The sequence below is a fragment of the Rhincodon typus genome, chromosome 16, assembly GCF_021869965.1.
Source record: "Rhincodon typus isolate 14 chromosome 16, sRhiTyp1.1, whole genome shotgun sequence".
In the NCBI taxonomy this organism is placed as follows: domain Eukaryota; kingdom Metazoa; phylum Chordata; class Chondrichthyes; order Orectolobiformes; family Rhincodontidae; genus Rhincodon; species Rhincodon typus.
Window position 1 is genome coordinate 22,337,849 of NC_063347.1, and position 8,189 is coordinate 22,346,037.

General features: G+C 38.1%; 1 long non-coding RNA gene across 2 annotated transcripts; it reads right to left on the reverse strand.

Moving 5' to 3' along the window:
* Nucleotides 1-16: 16 nt before the first annotated feature.
* LOC125485110 lies at nt 17-8,125 on the reverse strand. Of its 2 annotated transcripts, XR_007263884.1 has the most exons (4): nt 7,845-8,125; nt 6,634-6,699; nt 5,332-5,562; nt 17-584 (listed from the first exon to the last, which is right to left on the reverse strand). It is a non-coding gene; the product is annotated as an uncharacterized LOC125485110 (long non-coding RNA). The 2 variants fall into 2 exon arrangements; XR_007263883.1 differs by lacking the exon at nt 17-584 and having other exon boundaries at nt 4,481-5,562.
* Between the last annotated feature and the right edge of the window lie 64 nt (nt 8,126-8,189).

Here is an 8,189-nt window from a genome sequence, read left to right on the forward strand (position 1 = left end):
CTCACTTCACTGATAGCAGGTGTGGAGCGACTGTCTTATGAGGAGAGGTTGAGCCTAGCTCATTAGAATACAAAAGAATGACAGCCGACCTTATTGAAATATGCAAGATTCTTAGGGGACTTCACAGTGTAGGTAAGGTTGCTTCACCTTGTTGGAGTCTAGGACCAGAAGGCATAACCTCAATGAGGGGTTGTACATTTCAGGCAGCAAAGTGAGGAATTTCTTCCCTCAGAGGGTAGTGAATCTGTAGAATTCTTGACCACAAAGGGCTATTTCAGGCTGGCTGATAAAGTACATTCAATTCTGAGAAAGATAGATTTTAAATAAGTAAGGTAATTAAGGATTATGGGGAAAAGGGAGAAAAGTGGAGTTGAGGATTATCAGCATGGCAGAGCAAACTTGATGTGCTGAATGGCCTACTTTTGCTCCTATATCTTATGATCTTATCAACAGATTATATCTGAAGATTCATATTGAACTCAAAACTTTACCTGTTTCTCTCTGCATAGATGTTGCCAGCCTTATCGAATTTTTCCAGTACTTTCAATTTTTTTATTTCAACAGACTATTTAACAGACTCCATGCTGTTGATTGAACAGTTATAAACAGTTAATTGGAACTGTGACATTAAATTTAAGAAACCTTTTAGATTTTAATGACTTTTTAAATGAGCCAAGTTAAAGAAACGTTGTGGTTGGTTGGTTCACCGAGCTGGTTCGTTGTTCCACAGACGTTTCATTACCCTGCTGGGTAACATCATCAGTGCAGCCTCCGATGAAGCGCTGTGGTGTGTTCCCGCCTGTTATTTAAACTCTGGTGTTCGTTGAGCTGGGTTACCTCACTTCCAATTTTCCTTCGCAATGGAGTGTATATGGGGTCTAGCTTTGTGTTTATTGATGGCTTTCTTAGTGGAGAACCAGGCTTCTAGGAATTCCCTGTGCTTGTCTCTGCTTCGCTTGTCCCAGGATCTTGGTGTTGTCCCAATTGAACTGGTGGTTTTCCTTATCTATGTGGATGGAGATGAGTGAGTATTGATCATGTCTTTTTGTTGCCACTTGATGTTTGTGTACCCTTGTGGCTAATTTCCTTCCTGTCTGTCCACTGTAATGTTTGTCGCAGTCCTTGCAGGGAATCTTGTATATGACATTGGTCCTGTCCATAGTGGGCAGTGGGTCTCTGGTTCAGGTTAGCAGTTGGCGTAGGGTTGATGTAGGTTTGTATGCAACTCTGATGCCCAGTGGCCGTAGGAGTCTTGTGGTGAGTTCAGATGTGTTCTTGATGTAACGTAGTATGATGTGTGTGTCAGTGCATGCAGTATCCTCCTATGTTGTTCATGTAATAGGCATCTTCTGACCCAGTTGTTCGGGTGTCCGTTGTCTTTAAATACTTGGAGGTACTCTTCTTCCTTTTGGCATAGATCTGCGTTGCTGCTGTGTGTTGTTGCCCATTTAAATAGTGTTCTCATGCAACTTCATTTGTGTGTGAAAGGGTTGTTACTCTTGAAATTCAGTACTTGGTCAATGTATGTGGCTTTCTTGTGTACCTTTGTTAGGAATTCCCCATTGCTCCTGTGTTCCACCATGACATCCAGGAATGGGAGCTGTTTGTTTTTTTCCTTCTTCCCCGATGAATCTGATCCCAGTTAGGGTGTTATTAGTTCGTGTGTCTCGTCTAGTTTGGTCCTTTTAATAATGATGGAGGTGTCATCCACGTATCGTATCCATAGTTTCGGTTGGATTAGTGGAAGGGCCATGTCTTCATGTCTCTACATCACCGTTTCAGCTATTAGTCCGGAGATAGGTGATCCCATGGGTGTTCCATTGATCTGTTCATATATTTGGCCATTAAAGGTGAAGTGGGTTGTGAGGTACACGTCCAGTAACATCAATATGTTGTCTGTGCAGATGGTGTCGCTCGGGTCTTGTTCTTGTTTTGGTAGTGTTGCCAGAGTTTCTCTTGCTAGTGGTATGTCCATATTCTATATTCACATTGCGAAGGAAAACCGGAAGTGAGGTAACCCTGCTCAATGGACACCAAAATTTAAACAACAGGCAGGAAAACACCACAGCGTTTCATCAGAGGCTACACTGATAATGGTACCCAGCAGGGTAATGAAATGTCTGCAGAACAATGAACCAGCTCAACCAACCACAACATCCACAACCTGAGCTACAAATCTACTCTAAAACCTTAGTTCAAGAAATGCTAGTGATAGCAATCCCACAGTAATTTAAGAATACAAGCCCTGAATGCAACCACAAGGCTGACTATATAGATTCTTTGCTGAACAATTGGAATTAAAGTTCATGTAGGTCATCAGAACAGTTCTGTCAGCACATCGGAGTGCAGCTTCATTTAAACAGCTTGTCAAAAGTTTGCATCATGTACATGTTGACCAAGCAGATAACCCAGGCTGCACGTGATTAAAAAAATTGAAATGTTTGCTTTGAAACCTTGGGTAGTCCTCATTCTATTAAAAGTTACATCCTTCGCTTTGGGATACTATAAGGTATTACTTTCCATAATAGATTTAATTATAGTTTACATGGTACATATTGCATGTAAGCAATCTATATTTCTTCAAATAGAACTTGCATAGAAAAAACTACTAACATGGATTTTACATTCCCATTTAGGTCCATTGGTTTCCAAAATGCAACTTCACAAAATTTCAAAGACTCAAATATATAGTTTTAATAAACTATGCAACACTATTCTTGCATTCTTCCCATCATCCTTGACTTGTGCAATTTTGAACATGCTTTTTTTGCCATCTCTTGATCATTTGTCAGTTCACCTATCCACCTTTTGGAAAATTTTTTGTGTAATTTCATCTGCAAGAATAATGTTTTTCTGCAGGTTTTCCAAGGGGATCTTATTCCCTAGGTTACAGACTTCTTTCAGATTGCTCTGGAAAACTTCGGAAAATTATATGCCATTAACTCAAACATTTGCAAAAACCTTACAGGGTCTGATATCATACCATCATAAGGCCATAAGATATGGACTCTCACTAAAGCTAAGCCACGTTCAAGACTACGTAAAAGAAGCTCATTAAATTTTTAGTGAGATCTACTAGCCCTACTGGACTGTGATCAATTAGTACTTTTTTTGGACTAGTAAAACAGTAATCAGACATGTCCACACAGAAACCAAATGTGTCAGAAATGGGTCTAAATACACTGAAAACAAAGGAAAATGTCATTGAATTATAAATATTGTAAACAAGCTAAAACATCCTCAATTAAGAAAAAAATCAGTAGGAGCATCAAGCAAGAAAGTGACAGCTATATGAACTACTGTTTAGACACCATTAGAACATTCCAAAATGAAGATAATGACAATTTAATAAGTTGCAGCTGCCACAATAAAAATCAGTTTTAAAATCAACACTGGTGCACAATTGAATCAATGTCCTAACACAGAAGAAATACAATAGAGTTCAAGAACATTACTATTAAACTAGAAACTTATATTAAAGAAAGTAGGTTCAGATTGTCAAAAGAAATTGCCCCCTTGTGAAAAGCATATTCTTTGACATTTCAAATGTTGAACTGTAACATTATTAAGACACTGAAGAAATTTACATCTGCTTGTGCTGGTTTTACAATGTGTGTGCAGACTTCTCGTCTCTAAATACTGGGAATACACCCAGAAAGATACTCTCCTCCACATGGAGCAGAATGCTGTTCTGACAAGCTTCCCATCCTAGGAATCAAGCCATCAAGGTAAATATTTAACAGTTTCTAATTCAGATTGAATGGAAACCGACAGTCTATGATCAACTTCCACTATACCCTGCTCTAAAGGAGTAAGTCACCATAGTCTTACCAGACCACAAGCTGACCTCTCATTACAGAAATGACTGGTGGTAGTTTAACCCGAGAGTCATCATGGGAGAGGTTGAGAAGGAGAGTCCTTCATGATAACCTCAACCGGATGCAAGAATTGAACCCATGCCGTTGGCATCGCTCTGGTGGCATCATAAACCATCCATCCAGCCAAATGAGCTAACTGATTCGCTATCCAGCTCCTCTAGCCCAAGAAGAGATTCAAGTATTTTCTAGACCGGCGCCTACATCTTCCTGTACATTAGCTTTCCTGCTATAAACGTTTTTAAATTGAGATTTTTCCTTAACAAAAAATTGTTGATATGACTTCAAAGGCTCTAGAGAGAGAATCTAATGCTGTCTTAACAGTGGTACAGATTTTCCTACTAAAATAATTGCGAACTGCTACCAATATGTATGCACAAATGATGCAGCAAATTTGATACCTTGTCATAGGTGTAAAAAAAGCAATATGGGTAATTTTGAAAGGATCATTATAAAATCCAATTCTAATATTATAATTGAAAATTTGAATTTAAAATATTAGGTCTTAAGCAGCCAATGGCAGGGAAAGAAAATTTACAGAACCTGCCACAAGGAATCAGGTATTTTTAAACAAATGCCTCAAAATAATGACTTTTTTTTCTTTCTTTCATGGGATGTGGGTATTCACTGAAGCCAGAGCTTATTGTCTATGAACTGAATGGCTTGAGCCATTTCAGAAAAGTTTAGAATCAACTAGATTCTATGCAGACCCAAGGACAGTAGATTTCCTTCTACAAAGAATATTTCAATAATGGTTTTGTTATTATCATTATGGAGAATGAAACGATTTTAGAATTCCAGATTTATTCCACCAGCTGCCATGGTGGGAAATGAATCAATGTGCCAGAATATTAATCTGGACTTCTGGGTTTCTAGATTAATGGATAATACCAATAGACCACTAATCCCCCAGAATTCTCATCTCAGAGGCATTTTGTTTCAAGATCTTATATATTTTAACCCCAAATTCCTTACTAATAAGTCCTCCAGAAAAAAAAATACAGTGCTTCTACATTTCATAAGAAATGTTCTATGATCAATGAGCATAGGAACAATTTAAGCAAGTTAGCTGTATAATGTCCTCTCTGATTTTCAAGTTTCCTAAGTAGTACTGTATAAACAATCCAGAACTGCTCCAACCTAACCAAATAACAAATAACACATTGGTTTTCAATCTCATGACTTTCTACTCCAGGAAGCAAATTACTCAATAACTTCTAATTAAGAAACAACAAAAAAAAATCAGACCAACGACTTTTCACATCCAAGGTCTAAGCTCAGGAACAAACAAACCCGAGTAATGTCGCCAATTTACGCTGAACAAATTTGTTTAGTGTTATGTTGTTGGCTAATATTAGCCGTGGGGATGCACGTGCTAAATCAACAGTATCAAACAAAACAAAAAGATGTCAGCATATAATTTATATAATAAATCTAAGTTCCTGTAATAACCTACCATTGATCATAACCACATAGTTTACAACAGCTGTCGCATTGATGTAGCTATTTTAATACAGAGCCATCTGGTGATATCAGGTTTTCAAACAGTGAAATGTATACGCGGGAGTAAACAATCAGGATGCACTGACATTGTGTCTTGTTTAATAACAATATTCTTCTTTATATTTAGCCTTTATGACATTTCTCTTCAGAAAATAACTGGACAGCTGGTTTTCAAAGCAGTAATCTGAAAAATAATTTCACTGATTAGTACCGTACAAAATGGATTGCTAACTTTATCTTTTTAAATAGTTTATTGTTTGTATGAACATTTATGATTAAGTAAACTACCAGCAGGGTTCTTCAGATGCATAACATACTACACAAATATACAGGATATTCTTTCAGAGCAATTAGTTAGTTGAGTCAGAAACTCTCATAACATTTAAGCAGTATTTAGATATTCACTTGCGGTGCCATAGCTTCCACGGCTATTGGTCAAAAGCTGGATTAGTGTGGCCAGAACTTTGTTGACAATAGGCCAAATGGCCCCCTTCCATGCTGTAAATGTTTGAGTGTTCATAAGTTCATATCAAAAACTCTGTGCAATAATGAACAGCAACCATCTGCATAAAACAAGTTTAATTCTGAAAAATTATTTTGAATTACAACCCATTTTCTGTACTATGCACAATTCAATTGGTCTGAGAATTTTATATCCAATAATTTTGTAAATGATTTTTTCTACTGTTTCTTTTTGACCAGACTGGATATTACTTTGCTCAGCAACAGTATCATTGTCTTTAACAAACATTTTGATATTTTTTAAAAATTAAAAAGGTAAAGTCACGATAGTCCTGCCAGACCATGGGGCTGCTCTCTTAGAGAGAGATGACTGGTGGTGGTTTAACTTTAAGGTCATCATGCCTCAGGCACAGGGAGAGGTCAAAAATGAGAGACTTTCATGGTAACCTCAGCCAGTGTGGAAATTGAATCCATGCTATTTGAGTTGCAAACCAGACATCCTTCCAACTGAACTAACTGACTGCAGCAAAGACTGAAATGTTTTTTCTGTGGCTCATTTACTAAAAGATGACATTTGGCACAGCTTCCACTCAATCCCTATCATCTACTCACTTACTTAATTTCAATGCCAGTGACAGCAAGTGTACTGCAATTAGCTTCAGTATTCTTAATACGGCGATAAAAAGGCATGGATCTCCACCCTCTTGCTATTCCATTGATCCTAGACAAACTAAAAATAGAACTACTCAAAAGGAGGACACAATTACTCCCATGTGATCAGTTGATAACTCACCTGCACTCAATCCATCATCAAGGAAAAATAATCAACTCGGTATAGCATCAATTATGGAACTGCATCCTAGCAGAGGCCAGCACATTCATGATAGGCAGGATAGGAAGGTAGAAGACAAAATTGCGTACTGTCATTATCTGTTTTGTATTTTTTTTTAAAAATGTCAATAAAAGCTGAAAAACACTGTAAAAGGTAACAACAAAATAGATAGCTTCATACTGAAAGTGTTTGATGCCCAAGTCAGAGTGAAAGAAGGGGCAGCTGAGACGTTTGATGGGTTAGAAATTGATAATGATTGACTGGTTAGCTTGATTGGTCAAAAGTGAAGATAAATAGCAGATAAAACATAATGTAAAGTAGTAGGAGGTTATTTGGTTCACAGCTTAAGTACAAGGTCACCATAAAATTTAACTTGGGAGACTGTAGGCTTCATTACACACATTTTTCTATGGTTTTTGTATTGGTTATGTCAGATTTGCATAGGAACCAACACCACAAATTGCTAGGATCAAGGTGAAATCTTGTTTGATAATCTGTGGCCTCCCAAATATAGGCTTAGACAAGAGAATCCAACAATGAATAAGCTTCAAAGCATATCCACAGTGAAATATATGAAGTTGAACACATGCACCGTCAACCTAAGACTAACAAATGACAGCTGCGCAGACTTCACTCTTACTTTAGCATTCCAATTGGGAGCCTGTATCATCTTCAGATGTCAGGCTAAATGAAAAGGAATGCATTTGGTCACTAACCATGTTAATTCATTGTTTTATTAATTTCACAATAATGGCATCTAAGACTAAAGTCTTTCAAAACTATTGCCCACTGCTAGCAAAAATAAACTAATCAACTTATTTGCCTTCAGTCTTCACTGCTGTACTCATTCACAGGACTTCATTCTTTATAAATAGTAAAGTCTAGGTTATAGCATCACAGAATGATATAGCACAAAGACCACTCAGCCTTCAAATGGCTCTTTGAGTGTCACCCTCCAAAATGTTTCCACATTTAGCCTGGAAGAAAGTTTATTCAGCAAACAGGTATCAGATTTGATTTAAGAGTTATTCCTGAATCTGTATCCTTTTGAGCAATTCCTTCTGCATAGATCCTAACACTTACTGCCAATTGCTTTAAACCCTCTGGTTAGGGACTATACTGTCAATGGAATCAGTTGTTCCTTTATTTACTCAAACAAAATTGTTCCTTACATTGAGTTACTTCATTTCTGCTTCTGCTATTTGCAGATGAAGCTGCTGGTAGGAAGCACAACCAAGGCAAGGCAGCACTGAAGTTGTGACATCGCAGGGTCTTTGGTTATAGTCAGTTTGCAGAAGACAAAGCCCCCACACACCCAAACATCACACCCAGAACAGACTTCCCACCCAAATCCCCAGATGTCTTCTCATCTACCCCACAACAGATTAGCACAGAGTCTCTCCCCCTCCAACCATTCAGATCTATTTCCCTGGACACACATACTCTCTCTGTCTCTCCCAACACCCTCTCACCCCCCACCCCCCCCCTTCCCCCCCCCCCCCCCCCCCCCCCCCCCC